The sequence below is a fragment of the Jaculus jaculus genome, chromosome 11 (genome assembly GCF_020740685.1).
Source record: "Jaculus jaculus isolate mJacJac1 chromosome 11, mJacJac1.mat.Y.cur, whole genome shotgun sequence".
Taxonomy (NCBI): domain Eukaryota; kingdom Metazoa; phylum Chordata; class Mammalia; order Rodentia; family Dipodidae; genus Jaculus; species Jaculus jaculus.
The window spans coordinates 75,774,538-75,798,955 of record NC_059112.1 but is presented as its reverse complement, the minus strand read 5'-3'; the positions used below and the strand labels follow the sequence as shown (position 1 = coordinate 75,798,955).

At 39.0% G+C, this 24,418-nt stretch overlaps 1 pseudogene; it reads right to left on the bottom strand.

The window, feature by feature from the left end:
• Positions 1–21,996: 21,996 nt before the first annotated feature.
• LOC101605479 lies at positions 21,997–22,877 on the bottom strand (annotated as a pseudogene).
• Positions 22,878–24,418: the final 1,541 nt, after the last annotated feature.

Below are 24,418 nucleotides of genomic sequence, written 5' to 3'. Positions count from 1 at the left end.
TCCAAGTCCATCCATTGTTTCTACAGATTTAATTGTATCTTTTTTTTTTTTCTTACTGCTAAGTATAATTCCATTGTGTAAATGTACCACAACTTCATGGACATCTGGGTTGATTCCATTTAGGATAAATGCTCCATAAGGTAATCAGTGGGTCAAGTGGTAGCTCTAAGTTCAGCCTTTTCACAAATTTTCACAAATTGATTTCCATAGTGGTTATGAAAGATTGCATTCCCATCAAGTGGATAAGGGTTCCTCTTTCCCCACATCCCCACCAACATTTGTTATTGTTAAAGTCTTTAATGATTGCCATCCTTACTAAAGTGGAATCACATGGTTATTTTAATTTTTTTAATTGTTTTAATTCTATTTATTTCTTTAACAGTGACAGACAGAAAGAGAAAGAGGCAGATAGAGAATGGGTATGCCAAGGCCTACAGCCACTGCAAACAAACTTCAGATGCATGTGCTACCTTGTGCATATGACATATGTGGATCCTGGAGAATCAAGCCTCGAACCAGGGTCCTTAGGCTTCACAGGCAAGCGCTTAACCACTAATCCATCTCTCCAGGCCCCACATGGTTGTTTTAAATTGTATTTCCCTAATGGTTAGGGATGCTGAACATTTTCTTAAGTGTATGTAAGCCATTTGTAATTCTTCCTTTGAGAACTCCCTATTCAGTCCTACAAACCACTTTTGTGGTGGGTTGTTTTTTTTTTTTTATTGTTTAGCTTTCTGAGTTCTTTATAGATTATAGATATTAGGCTTATGCCAGTGGTGTATCTGGTGAGGATTTTCTCCCATTTAGTGGGTAATTCTATTGACTCTGCTTATGGTATGTTTATCTGTGCAAAAGCTTTTAGCTTCATGAGATCACATTGTTTGAGGAATTGTTTAATTTCCTAGGCTACTGGGTTTTGTTCTGGAAGATTTTCCCCACTCCTGTATTTTGGAGAGTGATCCATATTTTTATTCCAGTAGAAGAGTTTCAAGTCTCATATTGAGGTCTTTAATCCATTTGAACTTGATTATTTTTGTATGGAGAAATGAGTGGGTCTAGTTTCATTTTTTGTACATATGTTCATCCAATTTGTCCAACACCATATGCTGAAGATACTGCCATTTTTCAGTCTACATTATTGGCACCTTTTTCAAAGATCAAGTAGCTGTAGTTACATGACTTAAGGTCTGGGTCTTCAATTCTGTTATATTGATCTATATTTCTATTCTTATGCAAGTAGCATGTTGTTTTTGTTACTATGGCTTTGTAATATAGCCTTAGATTGATTATGGTGATACCACCAGAGGTATTTTTCTTTTCCCTGAGGAAATGTCTGGATATCTGAGACTTACTCCCAGTCCATATGAATGTTGAGATCATATTTTCAATCTCTGTGGAGAATGATGCCAGTATTTTTAGTGGTATTGCATTAATTCTGTATATTGCTTTTGGTAGAATTGCCATTTTCACAATACTAATTTTACCTGTCCAAGAGTATGGGAGGCCTTTACATCGTCTCAAGTCATCCTTGATTTCTTTTTTTTGAGTTTTATTTGTTTTGTTTTCATTATATAGGTATTTCACATCCTTGGTTAGTGTTATACCAAGGTATTTAATTTTTTTTGCCTTTGAAATTAGGGCAGCCTAACCGATTTCTTTCTCTGTATATTTGTCCTTTGCATATGGAAACAATTCTGATTTTTGTGCATTCATTTTGTCTCCCACCTCTTTACTTTGTCAAAGACCTTTTCTGCTACAATTGAGATTGTCATGTGGTTCTTATGGTTAAGTTTATCCATGTGCTATATTACATTGAGCAATTGCTGTAAGTTGAACCATCCCTGCACCCATGGGATGAAGCCTACTTGATCAAGGTGGATAATGCTTTTGATGTGCTGTTGAATTCAGTTTGTAAAGATTTTGTTCAGGATCTTTGCATCTAAATTAATCAGGGATATAAGCCTGTAGTTTTCTTTTGTTGTTTCTTCTCTGTCTGGTTTTTGTATTACGGTCATGCTAGATTCATAAAATGAGTTGAGAGGATTCCCTGGTAACTAATGAAAAACCATTTGAAAAAAATGGTTTCAGGTCTTCAAAGAACGCTGGACAGAGTTCAGCTGAGAATCCATCTGGTTCTGGAATTTTCTTTGTAGGGAGGATTTGGTTATTTTTTCCACTGATTTGACAGATTTGTTTAAGAAACTAATCTGATCTGAATTTAGTTTTGGTAGATGTTATATGTCTAGGAATTCATCCATTTCTTATCCAATTTTATGGATTATCCAATTTTATGGAGTAGAAGTTTTGGAAGTATGCACTGATGATTCTTAAAATTTCATTGATGTCTGTTGTGACCTCTCATTTTACATTTTTGATTTTGTTAAATTGAGACTTCCCCTTTTTTTGCTTGATTAAAGTGACTAGGAGTTTATCAATATTATTATTTTTTAAAAGAACCAGCTCTTCAATTCATTATTTTTAAAAATTATTTACTTAGTACCCAATTTATTAATTTCTACTCTGATCTTGATTATTTCTTTCCATCTGGAGCTGTTAGGGTTGGACTTCTCTTGTTTTTCCAGTGCCTTTAGGTAAACAGTTAGGTTATTAATTTGGTATCTCTCTGTATTTTTTATGAAGGCATTTAGCACTATGAGTTTTCCCACTAGGATTGCCTTCATCACATCCCATATGTTTTGGTAGGTTGTGTTTTTAATATCATTTGAATCTAGAAATTTTACAATTCCTTTTATTGATTTCTTTCACAACACATCCATTGTTTAAAAGTGTGTTCCTTAGTCTCCAGTAGCTGGTGGAGTTCTTGATGTGTGTCTTGTTGTTAATTTCTAGCTTTGAAGAATTGTGATCTGATATGATGCAGGAAGTTACTTCAATTTTCTTGAATTTACAGAAACACATTTTATGACCTAATATATGGTCTATTTTGGAGAAGGTTCTGTGGGCTGTTGAGAAGAATGTATATTATTTAGAGTTGCAGTTGAAAGTCCTATAGATGTCTATTAGGTCTAGTTAATCTATGGTATTGATGAGTTATATTATTTCCCCATTGATTTTATGCTTGAATGATATGTCTATTGATTATAGTGAAGTATTTAAGTCTCTGAATGTGATGGTTTTGTTGTTAATTTCTGTGTTGTTGTCAAATAAGTCTTGTTTTATAAAATGTAATGTACCTGTGTTTGGTATATATAGATTTATGATTATGATCTTCTCATGTGGGATCATCCCCTTGATGAGTATTCACAGGCTTTCTTTGTACTTTTTGATTACTTTTGGTGTTTAGTCTGCTTAATCAGATACCAATATAGCAACACCAACTTATTGTTTTTATTTCCACATGTTTGGGATATCTTTTTTCAGCCTTTTGTCCTGAGGATGCATTTATCTTTAGTGATGAGGTGGGTTTCTTGAAGACAGCAGATAGAAGGGTCCATTTTTTTTTAATCTACTCTATTAATTTGTATCTTCTGATGGGTCATTTAAGAGCATTATATTTATAGTTATTACTGTGAATTTTTAATTAATCCCTGCCATAATGAGTTGTTTTATGGGGTTTGGTGTTTTCTTGTGTTTTGTGCTTTCTTGAGCCTGGTCTATTTTTGGTTATTGTGATCATCTTGTTGGTTCTTGAGATTGGTTGTTTGAATATTCTGTGTGGAGTATTCAATGAATTATTCTCTGTAGGTTTGGTTTTGTGTTTATATAATCATCAAGTTGAATTTTCATGGAAAGTTTTCTTTTCACCATGTAGTATGAGGGATACTTTAGCAGGGTAGAGTAGCTTGGGTTGGAAGCCATAGTTTTTTTAGTCTTTGATGTGCCCTTCTCACTTTCAGGGATTCCATTGAGAAATCTTAATTAATTCTGATTGAATTGCCTTTCTATGTAGTGAGTTGTTTCTCTCTTGCTGCTTTTAGCACTCTTTCTTTTCATTTTTAAGAGTTTTATCTGTGATGTGCCTTGGAGAGTTTCTTCTTTGCTCCTGTCTGTTTGGTGTTCGGTGTGTTTCTTGTATCTGGATGGGCCTCTCTTTTGAAAGACTAGGGAATTTTTCTTCAATAATTTTGTTGAATATATTCTCCATGCCTATGGCCTGGATTTCCTCTTTCTTGTATACACATGATCTGGATGTTAAGTTGTTTTAGGGTATCTCATAGCTTCCTCATACTCTGTTCTCTTGATTTTTTGAACTTAACAAAACTTTCGGCCTCCTGATCAAATTTTTCTGTCTTGTCTTTCAGCTCAGAGGTTCTGTCTTCCACATGAGTAACTCTGATAATGAGGGGCTCTAGAGAGGTATTTTTTAAGATCTATTTTATTTTTGTTTCCTGGTGTGTTATTTTCCATTGTGTCCATCTCTATTTTGAGATACAATTTCAATTTGAGTTCTGATTTTCTTGATGCTTACAGGAATTCATTCTTACATTTGATCAAATCTTCATTAAGCTTAATCAATTGGTTATTGAGCTTTTCCATTTCTTGACTCACCTTTAGTTCATTCATATCCCTTTTGAGGGTTCTAACATTTTCTTCAATCAAGTTAAGCCTGTTATTTTAGCTGAATACTCTAAGAGATGATTCTGTTCAATTTCATTGATGCAGTTCTTAGTTCTTTAATGGTTTGCTTCCAGTTCAGCAGTTCTTTTGATCAGGGTCTCATTGGTTGTTATGTTTTCATTTTGGGATTGAACATCTATTCATTTCTCTATGATTTCATTGGTGGCTTCCATTGTGGGACAAGGTATTCTTGGTGGAAATCTCTGTTTTCTGACTTTGTTGTTTTGTTTTTTTTCATTGTGTTTTGCCCATCTTGGGGAGATGCTTTATTGGGTAAGGAGCAAGTTTTTGTCTTTGTAGGATCTTGAGAAGGTGTTCTGCTTTATATATGAACAGTATTGTTGTACTGGGATATGATGGGATTATAACCACAGATGTGCGGACTATGGAGATTGTAGGTACATCAAAAGTACCTGGGGAACGGGGAGCTCTGGCCTATTCACTCCACTTGTACATATTCTTCAGCACACTGGGATCATGGGTTGAGGAATCAGGAGCCAGGAATCTGGAGAGCCAGAGGCAAGAGGCCAACTCCTACAGTGGACCGTGCACCCTCTGATTCAAGGGAATAGAGATGTTGGTACCAAGGGACCTGTCAGAATACTAGAGCTTGAGGCCTGCTTCCACATAACCTACACAGGGACCCAGGCCTCCTTAAGCCAGGCACAGTGGGACATACAGGGACCAGGGAGCTGGGAGCAGCCAGAGAAAAAGGATGTGTCCTATTCACTCAATGTGGCATGCACCCCTGGCACAGAGTATCAGGGAATTAGGGAAACAGGGGCACTGCTATCATGAAAGTGGAGCAATGCATCTGCTTCCCCAGCAAGCTCGCAGGGTCCAAGTCTCCCCAAGCCAGCCCCATAAGCCAGCCACAGGGGACCAACTGGGATCAGGGAAGTAAAGTAAACAACTTTTGAAACTTATTTTATCTTGCATCTTTTTACATTAGACCCTAACATGCTCATGACCCAGGTTCCATCTCTTGCACCATTGGAAAGTAAAAAAAAATAAGATAAAGTAGTAATAATAATTATTTTATTTTTATTTATCTATTTGAAAGTTATAGAGAGAAAGAGAGAGAGAGAGAGGCAGATAGAGACAGAGAATGGGCACCCCAGGGCTTCCATCCAGCCACTGCAAAGGAACTCCAGACGTGTGCGCCCCCTTGTGCATCTGGATAACGTGGGTCCTGGGGAGTCAAGCTTCAAACCGGGGTCCTCAAGCTTCACAGGCAAGTGCTTAACTGCTAAGCCATCTCTTCAGCCTGTAATAATTATTTATTATCATGTGAGTCATTTTCTGCCATGCCCTAGTCCATTTGATAAAACCAAAACAGAAGATGAGAGATTATCTATCATGCTGACTTTGTATTCATAGTTCTTTGAAAATGTCCCATATGCAAGTGTTCACATTGTAAACAGATATGTGAAACTATAGGTATTTAGCAAATATATTTTTAAAATAATAAATAAAAATTCATTTAGAATAGTGATATAATATGGGAAAAGTGACTGACATAGTAGTAGTATAACTACTGAAAAACTGTTAGGGAGATACAAAAGTCCCTTAGGGCCTGACTTCTGCAGTGAGGCTTGGCTATGGCTTTAACTGTAGTAACTCCTGAATCCACCATATCTAGTTCAGGTCTATCTAAAGGTGTCCTATGTCCATTGTTCCCTCTTACAAAGGACACAAATCTTCAGACGTGGCTTTTTGGAAGCTATCATCCATGGAATAAGCAAGATATATTATAAGTATACAATAATAGTTCTGAGAAAAGTAAATGCTTATTTGAAGCTGAAAAAAATTTTGAGAGTTTTGTTACATGACACATACAAGCAAAGCAATAAATAACATTTCATAGTATCAGGCCTGATGGTAAATGTTTTTTATGACTGACATCTTTGATTCTTTCAACCTACATTAGGATTATCTAGTATAATTTCTCCTTTTTTCAATAAGAGAAAAATAATCTGGGTTGGGCTTGGGAGTTTGACTCCATTTTTTTGTCATTTATGAAGCAGAAGTTAATGGATCCATAGTCAAGAATTGCCTAGTATGGCACCAACGTGTTTGAATGGCTTATCTGAAATGCAATTCTAAGCCACAGATAGTGCTTACACCACAAGAATAGCTCATGGGCTTGTGCAGCCCTTCAAACATGAAGAAGAAAAATACTGGGAAAACTGAGCATGGAACATTCTGAAGAAAGGCATTCTGAAAGGTAACTGCTTCTACTCCTTTCTTTTCAAAATGAAATATTTATTAAGTGCACTTTCAAGTCTTTGGGAATAATATTTTGCCTGGAATCCCTTTAGTTGCAAAACAGCTATGTTAGCTTTGAATCAGGATTATTTTTATTTGTTTGATATTGTATTCTGAAGCTCTCACTGTATAGAAGTTTTCTTCAAAATATATTTCATTGACTTCTAAATGCTTATGTCTGAATATTACATTCTGGAGATTGTTTAAATACTGAAGGTACTTTCCAGTATTTTCATCTTAATCTAGAATGTACTGTTAGTAGCAGTAATTTTAATGGCATTAATGACTGGTTTTCTCTGAAAAGTAATACTAAATTTCTGAAACAAATGAAACATGTTCTGTACTCTTTGAAATAACATTTTCTTTTCCATACTTTAGCTTTCTTTGTATAAATAATGTATGACTCTACTACAAATACAGTTATACAACAGCATTACATAGTAAACAAACATCAATTCAATTATGATACTAATTTGTGGAGCAGTTATTTATCCTAAATCATTAAATTTAACATTTGGGAAGGGATTATGTTCATGGTATATTTCTTATATTCATGGAAGTTGTCAATAAAAAGTTTCACAAATAAAAAAAAAAACGTACAAGTCTCTATAACCTCTCAACTATGTTTAATTGTATTGGGCTATGGTGCTGCTGTTTTATTTGTGGAGTAAGAGTAGAATGATAATACAAACCTCAATAGCACAAAAAGGATAAATATCTTAAGAGTCTTGTAATTTTGTATATTTTCACTACTGGATGTTTGTTTGTTTTCTTTCTGGCTTTTCTCTATGACTTAATTTAAGTCAAAGGCACAGATGTAATTACATAAATAATTATATTCTTTTCATAGATGGTACAAAATCCCTCTCAGGCACATGTGAAAGCGTAGATGTTTTTAGGAATGTGTCCTGAGTGTGCCAAAGAGAACCGCGCTTATGCAGACAAAGCTAAACAGGCCTCGTCACAGCGACTGAGATGAGGACACACAGAACTCAGCTTCAAGAAACACAAGTTAGGAGAGATGTATTTCCGAGAAGAAACAGTGCCTTTTGGCATGATTCTTGGTTTTTCTCAGAGGAAAAATAAACCTCTCCTCACATTATTATGACAAGATTTTCTTTTTTCAATTCAAAGCAAGGCATCAAGCCAACTTGATTTGCTAGCTTGTCACAAAGACTGTCTAAGTGCCATCTTACATTTCAGTTGCTTTCCAAAGTGATAGCTTACATGTTTTCAGATGCTCTCTGTGTCTTAAAATTGGTAATCAGCTTCTGGGGAAATTTATAAACATATTCAAAGATGCAAAGAGAGAATTTACCATTATACCTTTTAGTGTAAACCACATACTCAAAGAAATAGAAGGTCAGGGACTACAGTTAAGAGGAACTCTTTTAAAAGATTAATCAAACAGAAAATAATATTATGACCAATTTGTTCCCTAATAAATTTATTTATAATAATTGGAGTGGGAAAAGAACCTCAAAATATCAATTGTTCTCTTTTATGTAATAAGGAGACTATCTCCTCTTTGCTCTGTGTCCTGCATCTGTGAGGTGAGGGAAATGTAAAGATGGGATTTCATTAAACTAAAGAGCTTGCAGCTGTAGCCAGGCTGGCTTGACTTTAATTAAAGACCATCTGTATTTGGAATTCAAGTCCATTGGAAACTTAACTACTGTGACAATGGTGCAGACTCTCTGAAAGTTTTGAATCCTTTAAGAGCAATTAAACCCCCTATGTGTTGGTCATTGAGCTGATGGATCAGAATACAGAAATTTTAAAGCCTGGTTTATGTAGTTGGACCACATTTAATGTCAAATCATAATGACAATTGTTTTCCTTCTCTAACATTTTCTGGCTTTAAAAATACAGATTCTTTAAGTCTTGGATACAGGAAATCGCTCTGACTTTACTTGTTCTAACCTATAATTTTGAATACAGCGTTTTCTTTTAGTGACTAATTAGTCTTATTATATACTGACCCTGTGGTAGAGCAGCAGACAAGTCATTAGTTTAATTTCTGTTGAGCCATTTATTAGACTTGTAAATAGAATTTCTTAAATTAGTTATGTTCTCTGTCCTATTAATTTGCTGATAAATTACCAAGAGACAGACACATAAAAAATGAGCCAAACATATGCATTAGAGAGAAATGCAAAAATAGAACATTTTCAGTAGCTACATTTGACACAAATCTGCACTTTAAAGAAAGAGTTATAATAGAGAACAAGTCTATAATTCTTTAAATGTAAAGATGGAGATGACTCCATATAATATATAGATTTCCAAGCTTTTCAGTTTTCTATACCTATGCACTTTCTAGTAGGCTCCAGTATCTCATATTTCCTACTTGAAAATGTTTGATATGCATCTGATGTCACCTAAATTGTAATAATTATTTTCAAGTAGTTTTCAATAATTTTCACATTGGCTTATCTCTCCTATTATTAGAGGATTTGTACTATAATTCTCTATTATGCTTAACTTTGGTAGTCTATACAATGTTCTCTGGGAAATGGATATATAAGACAGATTGACAGAAGGAATTTTGTTTCATAGTTGAGAACAAGAGGTTAAAGAGGAAATTTTCAGCATATTTGCTACCTAAACAGCTACTGTTTGTGTGGCCTCTATAAATTGTTTAATTTCCATGAGAAATTCTATTCCCTCAACTTTAAAATTTAGGACACACAAGTAGCTACTTAATATAGCTGTTACAAAGATAATAATTAATAATACATGTGAAATCTTTAAGGATTGGAACATAACTGATGATTGAAAATTAGTAGTTAACCTAACTGAAAAAAGTCATATCACGTAAAATAAACCAGATGGATTGCAACATTTTTATGTCATTTTAATACATTATATGTGTCATTGTTCTCAAAATTCCTTTGGGTTTCATTTGCTGTCTAAAAGTAACTTTCCTTTTAGAAATTAGATTACAAAAAAAAAAAAAAAAGATGCCCTATGCCTATAAATTTCTGCCCTTGAACAGCAAGAAAAGCAAATTCACCAAATTCAAAACTAGCCTAAGATTTATAGAAAGAGCCTGACTGAAGAAAAAAAAAAGTTATTTTTTATAAAAGTGTAAATGGTTATTATAAGAAATGCTAAACCAATGTCTTTGTTTGTTACTTGTCGGTTTTTCCTTATAATCATATCTTTCTTGGTGCATTGTTTGTTATTAATAACTCATGTGGGCTTGGGGACATGGCTTAACGGTAAAGGTGTTTCTTTGCCTGTGAAGCCTAAGGACGCCAGTTCTATTCCCCAGGACACAGGACTCATGTAAGCCAGATGCACAGTGGGGCACATGTGTCTGGAGTTCATTTACAGTGGCTAGAGGGCCTGGTAATCTCATTCTCTCTTTCTATCTGCATCTTTCTCTCACACATAAATAAATAAAATATTTAAAAAAATTCAGCGGGGCATGGTGGTGAACACCTTTAATCCCAGCGCTCAGAAGGCAGAGGTAGGAGGGTTGCCATGAGTTTGAGGTCACCCTGAGACTGCATAATGAAGTCCATGTCAGCCTAGACTAGAGTGAAACCTTACCTGGAAACACACACACACACACAACAGCAGCAACAAAAAAGAAAAAAAAAAAACCCAAAATTAAAAAAGCAATAAAACAATTCATGCATCTCTTCTAGGTTATCTAACCTCTTAGCACATAGTTGTTCCTAATACTAACATTATCTTATGGTACTTTTACTTTAGGAGTTACATTTTTATAATTTTTTTTTTATTTTTATTTTTTTTACTTTTTTGAGGTAAGGTCCCACTCTAGTTCAGGCTGACCTGGAAATCACTCTATAGTCTCAGGGTGGCCTCAAACTCATGGCATTCCTCCTACCTCTGCTTCTTGAGTGCTGGGATTAAAGGTGTGTGCCACCATGCCTAGCTATTTTTTTTCTTTTTAATGTGTATTTATTTATTTGCAAGTGGAGAGAGGGAGAGAGAATAGGTGTGGCAGGGCCTCTTGTCACTACAAACGAACTCCAGACACATGCACCACTTTGTGCATGGGGATTTACCTGTACTGGGGACTTGACTCCCGGCTGTCAGGCTTTACAAGAAAGTGCCTTAACTCCGGAGACATCTCTCTAGCAACCATATTTCATATTTTACTGAAGTGATTTTTCTTCTCTTATTTGTAAGTGTAACTATGGTGTTTAGTTAATATTTTTTTTCAAAATCCATTTGTTTTAGTGAATTTTTTTAGTTAACATTTCATTCCTTCTTTGTACTAACTTGGAATAAAGTTTTGGTTTTGTAAGTGCTTTGATGTATAAATATAAATGATTTATTTGAAAAATCCTGGGAATCAGAACCATTGATTTACATCCAAATTTCAGTCAGACTGAAGAAGCAAGAGACATGATGGTTGCGAAGAGGAGACCGCACCTGTCCAACTTAAGCAGAGGGCAAATTTATTATTCTTACACTTGGATATTTTAGTGGACTGGATGAGAACTACTCTAAATGAGGTGAAATTATCTCCATTTACAGATTCACTTACTAATTAATCTCTTGTAGATATAACCTCCCAAACAGCCACAAATGTTTTACCAACACAATCAAATTAATGCATGAAAGCAACCACCATGATGATGTTACACCATGAAAAGGAATTGTCTCAAGATAGATGAAATACTTAAACACAAATCATGACACTGTAAAATTCTCAGAAGATATAGAGGAGAACAATTTGGTGATATTAGTTTAGAAAATATCATATATATATCAAAATCACAAGCAAGAAAACAAGAGGAGACCCTTGAGACTATATGAAAACAGAATGATATATTCCAGCAAAGACACATTGAAGTAGACATACAATTTATAGAATTGGAGAAAACATTTAGTCACCATATATCTGATAAGAAGCTCTTACAGACTTCCGGTCAAGTTGGACACGCCTAGCAGCACTACAGACAACAAGGAAAACAAAGGCAAGTATTCAGGGAAACTAGAAATTTTTTGCAAGAGGGAGGGCACAGATTAGGGTAAAAGAGGGAACCTCACACCCCCGTGACCCACGCCCCGCCACCCTGCCCGCCTCGACACAACACATTAGGTGCGGCCCTGTGCCGCGCGCCCCACAACCCCGGCGCGCCCCATGCCCACGACCCCCGCCCATCACGCCCGGCGTGCCCCTCCCCCAACGTGCCCCAACCTCCCTACCCACACGCAGCAGGTGCGCCCAGAGCGCCCCATGGCTTCCCACGCTCCAGGTGCCCAGGCGTGCCCCGCACCCACGTGCCCCCAGCGGGCCCGGAGACCCCTGCGCCCCACCCCTGCGCACCTCGAACGGACCCCCTTGCGCTGCACCGCCACCCCCCCCCCCCGCGTGCCCCACCCTTCCTATCCACTCAGGGGAGGTGCACCCCGAGCGACCCACGGCATGCCGTGCCCCAGGAACCCAGGCTTGCCCCGCGCCCCCAAGACCCCGCGCGCCCCCCCCCCCCCCGCTCGCCCCGCTCCCCCCCTGCGCATCCAGAGCGCCCCGCGGCCTCCGGGCGTCCCGTGCCCCTTCTAACCTCAGCATGGTCTGCGCCCCCCCCCGCGTGACCCGTGACCGCCTCCCCCGCGCGAACTGCCCCCGCCACCCCCCCAATCCACAGCACCCGTGGTGTCCCGCAGCATCCCGCGTCCCCTGCGTCCACACCCCCAGGCACCCCAGGGCATCCAGCACGCCTGAACCCCTTGCACCCCGCAGCGCCCCCTGTCCCCTGAGCCCCACCCCGGCACCTCCCGCCCCACCACTCTGCGCGCCCCTCGTCCCCCTGCTGCACACAGCCAGCGTGCCCCTGTGCTTCCTGAGCCCACCCCTGTGTGCCCAGGCGTGCCCTGCGACCCCCACGCCACACCACCGCGTGCCTCGAGCCCCTCCCAGTGTCCCGCCTCCCCCCCACCCCCGCACATCTTGAGCCCCAGCATGCCTCAGCCCCTCCACACCCCGCGACCCCCCCCCCCGCGCGCCCCGCACCCCCCGCGCGTCCCCCGTGGCCTCCCCCATCCCTGTGTGCTACGCACCCCCTCCCCCATGCCCCCCGCACACCCTGCACCCCCATGCCCCCCACGCTCTCTGCGCCCCTAGCCCCCCGTGCACCGCGGCATCCCACGCGTCCTGGGCCTCCCGCACGCTTCCCCATGCCCCCCTGTGTGCCCCGTGCACCCCGCGTGCCCCACACCCCCATGCACACCCCAAGGCGCCCCGTGCCCCACCACACCCCGCACAACACCCCTGCGCGCACGCACCCCGCGACCATGGCATGCCCCTCACCCCCCAGACCAACCAGAGTGCCCCACGCCCCCGCCCCTCCAGGGCACCCCACCCCACGTCCCCTGAGCCCTGCTGCCTCCCGCACGCCCCACCTTGATTGCCCGGTGCCCCGGCGCACCCCGCGCCGCCCCGCCGCATGCCCCACTCGCTCTATACACCCCGTCGCACCACGCGCCCCCGTCCGCTCATGCACCCACGCAACTTCCGCACGTCCTGCGTGGCTGTGCTCTGGTGGGGAACCCACCAGTCACACCTGCCAGCCTGCTGCACTGAAGCTGAGACTTCCTACCTTGCCCTTGTTCTCTGATCCTGAGAGTAGACCAGCCACGTGGTGCTCGGTTCGCAGGCCTGTGGGGGCCACCCCTGAGGTGAATAGGTGGCTGCCAGATCCTCAGCCTCTGCTGGGACTTGATTCTGTACCCACATCACCTGCCTCTCCACTACAATTGCACATGCAGCGGGCCCACTCCCACAGCAAGAGCCAAACAAGTCCACACTGAGTCACTAGTGCCAGCGCAGGTGCCATCCTCTACCTGTACATCGCCATCCATCCCCCACTCCCCTGAGGCAGGAGAGCACAGACTGTTTACACACCCCAGTGTACCCAGCCAGAGTCTGGGCACCTTCAGGGCTTGCTAACTCAGTCCCCTTTCAAGCTCAAACACAGGTAGCTTAGGTGCATTACTGGGTAAGCAGTCAGGCAACTTTGGTGCCCCTGTCAGGCTATAGATAGGCGGCTTTGCCAACAGTTAGCAAAAACCCAGGCTGCTTTGGATTCACATTAAACTAGATCCCAGGCTGCTCCACCCACCTACCTGCCCATACACTGACATGGGTAGACCACAGCGCAAAAGAAATAAAATGAAAAATAAAATGGAACAAAACCCAGACAGATCACCCAGTCCAACAAGGATTGCATCTAACCAAAACATAGAAGAGTGTTTAGGATCAGAACATCAAGTGGAAGCTATGAACACTGCAACCCTGACCAAACTACTGCTAGAACTGACAGGAAAGCTACAAAGGATAGATAATCGTATGGATGCTACCATCACTAAGCTAGAGCAATATGATAAGACACTGGAAGGAATTCAAAGAGAGCTAAGAGAGTTGAGGGAGAGTGAAAAAAAAGAGGACCTTAAAAATCAGCTGGCCATACTAAATGAAAATATAAAGAAATGCAAGGATGATTTCCAAGAATCAGCAAGAAAATCAGAAAATGAGACAAAAAGGGAGCTGGACAAAGCGATGGAAGTGATACATAGGAAAGTAGTAGAAAATGCAAACTTAATTGAACAAGTCCAAAACTCACTAGAGGCTCTCAAGAATAGAGACAGTGAAGTGGAAGATAGAAATTCTGATTTGGAAGATAGGATGGAAGAAACAGTTCGAGAGTCCAAAAATTTCAGTAAGTTCAAAAGTTCCTGTGAACAGAACATGAGAGAATTGTGGGATTCACTTAAACGTCCTAATATCAGAATCATTGGAATACCAGAAGGAGAAGAATTTCAGACCAAAGGCATGGAGAACCTATTTAACACAATAATTGAAGAAAACTTCCCCCGTCTCTTAATAGAAAGGCCCATCAAGATTCAAGAAGCAAACAGAACTCCTAACCAACTAGACCAAAGGAGAAACTCCCCAAGACATATTATCATTAAGTCTCTAAACATTGACACCATGGAAAAATCCTAAAAGCAGCTAGGGAAAAACAGCACACCACTTTCAAAGGAAACCCCATCAGAATTACTTCAGACTTCTCAATGGAAACCCTGAAAGCTAGAAGGGCCTGGAATGAAACTCTCCAAACTCTAAGAAACTATGGCTTCCAACCCAAACTATTCTACCCTGCAAAAGTCTCCCTTATAATAGATGGTGAAAGGAAAACGTTCCATGACAAAACTCAGCTTAACAATTATATGAACACAAAACCAAACCTACGGAAAGTTCTGCAGGAAATTCTCCACAGAGAAGAAACGAATAACCAAACACAAATGCCTACAAGAAGTAGATCACAGCAACCAAACCCAGAGTAGATAGAAAAAAAAAAAAAAAATTAAATTGCATGCAAATGCCAACACACTTTTACTACCACAACATGGCAGGGATCAAATCAAATCTCACAGTCATCACCCTAAACATTAATGGCCTAAATTCACCCATCAAGAGACACAGGCTAACAGGGTGGATCAAAAAATTAGACCTCTCAATCTGCTGCCTTCAAGAAACCCACCTTATCACTGAAGACAGAAACCTCCTCAGGGTGAAAGGGTGGAAAACAATATTCCAGGCAAATGGGAATAAGAAACAAGCAGGTGTAGCTATATTAATATCAGATAAAGTTGACTTCAAACCAAAAACAATCAAAAAAGACAAAGAAGGCTACTTCCTACTTATAAAGGGTACAATCCATCAAGAGCATATTACAATCATAAATCTGTATGCACCAAACACAGGGGCACCACAGTTCATAAAACAAAACCTACTTGACAATAAAACAGAAATAACCACCAACACCATCATAGCTGGGGACTTCAACACACCATTATCAGTAATAGATCATCCAAACAGAAGCTCAACAGGGAAGTAAGAGAGCTCAACAAAACCATAGAGCACTTAGACCTAACAGACATCTACAGAACTTTCCATCCCAAATCCACAGACTACACATTCTTCTCAGCAGCCCATGGAACATTCTCTAAAATAGACCTTATACTGGGTCACAAAGATAGCCTCCACCTATTTAGGAAAATTGACATAATTCCCTGCATGATATCAGATCATAATGCTATATTCCTAGAAATCAACAACAAAAAAACCAACAAGAACCCCAATGGCAACTGGAAACTGAATAGCACACTCTTAAACAATAAATGGATAGTAGATGAAATAAAAAATGAAATTGCAAAATTCCTGGATCTGAATGACAATGAGAACACATCATACCAAAACTTATGGGACACAATGAAGGCAGTCGTCAGGGGAAAATTCATAGCACTCAATGCCTTCATAAAAAAGACAGAAAGATCCCAAATCAATAGCCTAACCATCCACCTAAAGGCATTGGAAAAACAAGAAAAATCCAACCCAAAGAGCTCCAGAAGGAAAGAAATAATTAAAATCAGAGCAGAAATTAATGAATTGGAAACCAAGGAAACAATTAAGGCAATTGACAAAACAAAGAGCTGGTTCTTTGAAAAAATAAACAAGATTGACAAACCTCTGGCTAATTTGATCAAGCAAAAAAAGGAGAGACTCCAAATTAACAAAATGAAAAAGGAGAGATCACAACAGACATCAGTGAAATCGGCAGAATCATCAGGACTTATTTCAAAAACGTCTACTCCACAAAACTGGAAAATGTGGAGGACATGGATAAATTCCTGGATGCTTATCATCTACAAAAGCTAAACTCAGAGCAGATCAATCACCTCAATGAACCCATCACACTCATGGAGATTGAAAAAGTAATAAAAAACCTCCCAAAAAAGAAGAGTCCAGGATCAGATGGAATCCCAGCCGAATTTTATCAAACCATCATGGAAGAACTCAAACCAATCTTCCTAAAAATGTGCCACAGAATTGAAGAACAAGGAAAGCTACCCAACTCCTTCTATGAAGCTAGTATCACCCTAATCCCAAAACCAGGCAGAGATGCCACAAGAAAAGAAAACTATCGGCCTATTTCCCTAATGAACATAGACAAAAGGATCCTCAACAAAATACTCGCAAACCGAATCCAACAACACATCAAAAGCATTATCCAACTTGACGAAGTGGGATTTATCCCAGGAACACAAAGGTGGTTCAACATACGAAAATATGTCAATGTAATACACCATATAAACAAGCTTAAACATAAAAATCACATGACCATTTCGATAGATGCAGAAAAGGCCTTTGACAAGATACAACATCACTTTATGATCAAAACATTGGAGAGAATTGGCATGACAGGTTCACATCTTACCATAATAAAGACAATATACAAAGCTCCAAAGGCCCAAATAATACTTAATGGAGAGAGACTGGAGGAATTCCCATTGAGATCAGGAACAAGACAGGGATGTCCTCTCTCACTTCTACTTTTCAATATAGTTCTGGAAGTCCTAGTCCACGCAATAAGGCAGGAGAAGGAAATAAAAGGAATACAATTTGGAAAGGAAGAAGTTATGTTAGCTCTATTCACTGATGACATGATTGTATATGTTAGAGACCCGAGAGAATCCATCCCAAAACTCCTAAAGGTGATTAACTCCTACAGCAAAATAGCAGGATACAAAATCAATGCACAAAAATCAGTAGCATTTCTGTATGCAAATGACAAAGACAAAGAAAAAGAAATAAAGGACATAGTCCAATTTTCAATAGCAACAACAACAACAACAAAAAAAAAACCTTGGAATAATGTTAACCAAGGAAGTAAAAGATCTATACAATGAAAATATAAAAACTCTCAAAAAAGAAATTGAGGAGGACTTGAAAAGATGGAAAGACCTCCCATGCTCCTGGATAGGCAGAATTAACATTGTGTAGATGACAATCCTACCAAAGGCAATATACAGATTTAACGCAATTCCAATTAAAATCCCTACAGTGTTCTTCACAGAGATAGAAAAAATGATCTCAAAATTCATATGGAAAGGTAGAAGGGCTCACATATCCAAACATATCCTCAGCAAAAGAAATACCTCTGGTGGCATCACCATACCCAATATAAAGCTATATTACAAGGCCATAGTAATAAAAACAGCATGGTACTGGCATAAAAACAGGAGTATAGACCAATGGAATAGACTTGAGGACCCGGATTTTGGGTCAAGCAACTATAGCTACTTGATATTCAACAAAGGCCCAAACAATATAGACTGGAAAAAAGATAGCATCTTCAACAAATTGTGCCGGACAAACTGGATAACCACATGCAAGAAACTAAAACTTGATCCACACATTTCACCATGCACAACACTCCAATCCAAATGGATCAAAGACCTCAACATAAGACCAGAAACTTGAAAACTACTGGAAGAAAATTTAGGAAGTACTTTCCATGATATAGGAAAGGAAAAAGACTTCCTGAATAAAACCCCAGTGGCTCAAGTTCTTAAACAGTCACTCAACCATTGGGATCATATGAAGCTGAAGAGTTTCTTTACAGACAAGCATATAATAAGCAAAGCCAATAGAATACCCACAGAATGGGAGAAAATATTTGCAGGTTATCCAACTGATAGAGGCCTTATCTCTAGAATTTACAAAGAACTCAAAAGTCTAAACAATAAGAAGCCAAATACCCCACTCACAAAATGGGGCAGAGAGTTAAACAGGCAATTCACAGAGTAAGAGATACAAATGGCAAACACACACCTAAGAAAATGTTATCATCCCTAATCATCAGAGAAATGCAAATTAAAACAACGATGAGTTTCCACATTACCCCAATAAAGATAGCCAACATCAAAAGGTAAAATGAAAATAAATGCTGGCGAGGATGTGGAGAAGCAGGGACACTCATTCACTGTTGGTGGGAATGCAGGATGGTACAACCACTTTGGAAAGCAATATGGAGACTCCTGAAAAAGCTGGCTATAGAAATACCAACAGACCCAGTTATACCATTACAGGGCATGTACCCTAAAACCTTCATACCAAAAGCCAGAGAGATTTTCTCAACCATGTTTGTAGCAGCTCAATTCGTAATATCTAAAAGCTGGAACCAACCCAGATGTCCATCATTAGAAGAATGGATAACAAAGTTGTGTTATATCTACACAATGGAATTCTATACAGCAGTAAGAAATAACGACATAAAGAAATTTGAGAAAAAATGTTTGAACCTGGAACAGATCATTCTCAGCGAACTTACCCAATCACAGAAAAAAAAATCGACACATAGTCTCACTCATCTGCAACACCTAACCTGAATCTGCCCAAGATGCCTTATATACCCAGCAAGCACCTCATGGACTAGACAATAAGATGGATGGGAGGGCGGGGAGGGAATCAAAGGGTGGAAAACAGCAATCCGGACACAAATGGCAATGGTACCATAAAATTCTACTTCCTAAAAGACAGACCAAATGGCTGAACCTTCACTAGACCCTTACAGGAAACACCTGAACTACAAGACACTGGAGAGGGTAGGATCAAAACTGACCTAAATTTTCTACATCTTCCCTCCCTCCCTCTCCCCCTCTCCCCTCTATATCTATCCTCTCTAACTCTTGTATATTAGTTATCTTTTTCCTCAATTTCTTAGTGGACACTGACCTGTAACTCCCAGTTCCAGCTTGGGCCTACCATCCACAATGAGCTTTTGATCAGAGAAACCTACAAGGTTTCCCAAAACAATGACGGACTTCTGTCAGAGTACTTGATGACCCACCAACGGCCAGTGGTAAGACCTTATTGCTGAAGACTCCATACACAGCTGACGTGTAAAATGGAATGACATGGCTGGAAGCCAGGAGAGAGTCAGTCCCCAGACAGTCAGCGTGTCTAGTGCCAGAAGGCGCTACATAGGCGACTGGGGGAAATGACCAAGATCTGTCCAAGCTACACATTGTTTAACTTAATTAGCAACAAATAACCGGATGTGATGCCCACACAAGTGCAATAGTGGTACACAGCCATGGTGAGGAATCAATTGCTCTTGATTTGGCTAACTGATCCACTCAGTGGTACTAGACCCATAGCTGGAGCTGGGAAACAAGTCAGAACCATACCCAAACACAAGCCCACTCTTCAATATCAAGCTACCATCAATCATGGGGTATAAGAGGGCGTAAATCTACCATACTGTCTATCAAAAAAGTAAGTCTTATCTCAATTTTCCAGGTGCTAACTTACACTTCGTTGGAGAATCTGCTTCTCTTTTCCAGATAAATGCAGATCCTAAGAAGAGAGCTGCCCCAACATACCTCAAAAAGGGCCCAACTGAAACTAAGGACAACTGGCGAAATAAGCAAGGGTGATGTTTTCCTGTGAACCGGATACCAGCACAAAGGGGAAGGAGATCAACGCAGAGAAAAGTCAACTCCTACCAAAGCAGAGAGCCAGAACCTCAGAGGCCCCCAACACCTCAGCACTGAAGCAGACCAAAAATGAACCCAACATGGCTCAGGGAAATTTTGTGGAAGAGGGGGTGGAAAGAATGTCAGAGTCACATATTGGGTCATGATTTGCAGAGACATTTATCATACCAATAACTGGGGGCTAACTCCACAATGCACGACCCATTTGCATTAACAAGGAGGGTCTAATGGGAAGGGGTAGATCACAGATGAGCCTAAATAATGGTACCAAACTGCCTGTATTTACTGAAAAGAAAACTAATAAATTAAATTTAAAAAAATAATAAAAAAATAAAAATCAATAAAAAATAAAAAAATTTAAAAAATGAAAAAAGAAGCTCTTACAAAAAAAAATTAAATTTCATAACAAATAATGGCCACAACTTCCCATCAATATGTACATTGTATGGTTGTATGTATTAATAGAAAATAACTTAAATTTATGAAATAAAAACATTGGGAAAGAACTTGAGTAAATGTTATAAAATTAGTGACCAAGTGTGTGGGAAGATGGTGAGAACTACTGGTCACATAAATGGAAGTGAGAAGTTCCTCAAATAAATTTTAAAAAGTTCAGCTATATATCTTTCAATACACATTTTGAGTATATACAAAGAATCCTGAAATCAGGAACTCGAATAATATCTGCTTCCATTCATTGTTCATTATAACACTATTTATAAGAAGATATGAATATAACTCAAATGCCTATTGGCAAATGAATGAATAATGAAATTGTGATTGACTGGACAGATGACAGATGATAAATAAAAAGGAGATACTATAATTTGTGAAAGCATGCATAGAGAGTAAATAAAGCATATTACATATATAAATTTCCACTAATTTTTTTTCAGCTTCTTAAGAATCATTTATTTCCTTTCATGTGTATTTTTCTGCATATTGCTTTGTGAATACATTAAGTACAGTCATTTGGGAATTTTGCTATCACTGATCACTAGAATAGACAAGTTTATATATAAACATTCTTTGAATGTTCTATGACTACTTTAGCATATTTTTTTTTTTTAATTTTGAAATAGGGTTCTCATGTAGCTCAGGCTGGCTTTGCACTCACTACAGAACTGAGGCTGGCCTTGAACTCCTGACCCTCCTGTCCTACCTCCTGTGTGCTGGGATGTTAGCCATGTGCCACCATATCTAACTGTCTTTAGGATTTTTTTTTTTAAGAGTTAATGATCATCAGTGTTGTCAAAGCTCACATTTTTAGGTATAACTTGTGAAACATTTCTGATCCAAAAGCTTTAATTTGAGCCTTATTCCCACCTCCCTAATAGAAGCCCTACTGCAAACCAACAAATCCTACCTGATTTATTTCATAAAGTACCATTACCATCTTTCCCACCTCCTTCACAGGGCTCTTGTCAAAATATAAAGTAAAAGGACAACTACAAGTAAGTCACTGAAGTTAGCCAATAAAATAGCACTCACACCTATACTTAAAACCTTCTGAATGAAACAACTTATTATAAATTAGTCAGTTAAGCAAATGAAAACTATATTATACATACTATGTTCCTAATCTACTTCACTGAGACTCATCTTTGAAAGATAATTCATTTCAAAAGAAAAAACGTCAGCTAACACAATTGTTAGTGTTTGTATGAACAAGATGCAACCACTAATTCAAAAATAGGAGGATTTACCCCACAAGAAGAGTGCACTCTTTAAAATAACTGTGTTTAATAATTCCATACAAATAGAATACATACCTTACCACAAGAAAGAAGACATATTTTACATGACATAGAATGTTTAGGGGATTCAGTCAGCTTGCCCCTGTAACCAAGTACTTGTTTTTACTCCACACATTGAAGTCAGCTGCATTTATACAGTCACAACAACAACGTCATGTGCAGCACGCCTGACTCCAAAGAAATATGTGATGTCACATTTATTTCAGGAGCTGAAGTGATGGGATGAAACTACTGTCTGCTTTTCAGGGTTTCGACTGACCATTTTATGGCCTCATCAGCCGGTGCCTTTGGTTGCCGATGTTTTAAATATTTGTCATTTTCTGTCCTCCAAGGCAGGAAGATCAAGTGCAGTTGCCGTTCCTGAGGGAGTCATAGCCTGCTCCCCGTCCTGCAAACACCACTGGGATGGTTTTTCTCAGCTCTTCTTCCTCCAACATGGCAACTAACTCTGATGTGGAAATGTCCATTCGGTCACAACTGTCCACCACATAAATGACCGCATCTGTGTTTGAATAGTAACATCTTCAGTATGGTCTGATACTCATCTGTCCTCCTAAGTCCCAAACGTGAAATTTAAGGTTTTTGTATGTCACTGTCTCTACATTGAATACAATGGTAGGAATAGTAGTCATGACTTCACCAACCCAGCACCTCCAAACCCCAATCCTCATTTTCCTGGTTCCAAAGACACTGGAAAAAATACTTGAGAAAAATCCACCCATGATGAAGCCGTGAGTCCACCCCCAGCGGTCCTCAGACATGGGCCGTGTAAGACACGACTTCCCTACTCCAGCCTCGGCCTCTGGCTCCCCAGCGCTCTCCTCCGCAGGCCGCCGGGAAGACAACTTCCACGTCGACCACATTTCCACAAATTTATAGGACAAAGATATACTTACAATTAAAATGTTCTACAAAGAGGAAATGAAATAACAATAAGGCAAAAATATAGATGATGAACATGAAAAGAACAAATGCCATGACAAATAAATCCTAAACTTGTTGTATCATTAAGACTAACTGTATGCCATGGCAAATTAAGCAATCCACTGAGAATACAAAAATAACTTTACACTATTTTTATGAATCCCTAAAGACAAAGTTCAACCACAGAGCATGTTTATACCCTATGAAATAAGAAACACTATGAAGGTGAATATAAATGTTATTTTGAAAATAGTCTCTAAATATCTAAGGAAAGCAAGGTAAAATATGTTGCTATGATATTTTCTACATATGTAGCTGAACATTAATATAAAATAACAGCCAAAATCACACTCAATAAGGTAGCATGCGATGAGGTCCCTTTGAAAACAAGAGTAGGAATAGCATGCTGCAGAATCTATATTATTTCGAATAATTCTTGACATTTCACAAAATTAGACAAGTGTGAAAACAAGTTTAAAGTGTTAGAAAACAAGTGAGACTGGAGTTCCATGCAAAGAGCTGCCTCCAGAGTCATGTTTCTATACTAGAGCTATAGTTTCTCAGTTGTTTAAGACACATAAGTAAATATTTGCACATTTAGATGGGAAAGGAAGAGAGAATGAGAGAAATATCAGGCTAGTGTCTCAATTTGTCTGGAGGATGTCTGTCACACATTCCCAAAATATCTCTTGGTGGCAGAAATATTTCCTTATGAGTTCACTATCCTTGCTGCTGCAAAATTTACTCACCTGTGACAAGCACCATAGATCTCTTCAACATACTAAATATATGCATCTTCATACAATTTTGGCACGTGTCCATACCAATTAAAATCTCAAACACGTATCTTACAAATGTACATGCATTCATTTGTGTATTACATTTGGGTATTAGTATAGTAAAATGCCTATTTTAAGTAAAATAAATATTTTAAGAAAAAATGAAAATTTATAAAGAATAAAACAATTCATTAATTGTTTAAGAAAATTTGTCCATAATTGTTTTAATCTGCATTTCCTTTATGGTTAAAGATGTTGAATATTTCTTTACATGAATATTAGTCATTTGTATTTCCTCCTTTGAGAACACTTGAGTATGTTATTGTTAAGTTTTTTGAGGTCTTTATAGATTCTAGACAAAAGGCTTCTGTCAGTGGTATAGCTGGCAAAGATTTTCTCCAGTTCTCTGGGTAATCTACTGACCCTGTTTATGGTGTGTTTGTGTGCAAGATTTTTAGCTTCATGAGATTCCACTGGTTGAGTGTTTAATTTCTAGGACTACTGGGGTAGTGTTCAGAAAGTCTCTCCAATTTCAGGTATTATATTGAGGTATTTAATCCATTTGACATTAATTTTTGTGCATAGTGAGATAAGTAGACCTAGTTTCCTTTTTCTATATGTGGTTATCCTTATTCCAACCAGGAGTAATTTTTCATTAAAAATTAAATAATAAATGTTGGCGAGGATGTGGGAAAAGAGGAATACTTATTCAATGTTGGTTAGAATGCAAACTTGTATAAGCACTATGGAAATGAGCATGGAGACTCGTGATGGACATTTACCCTA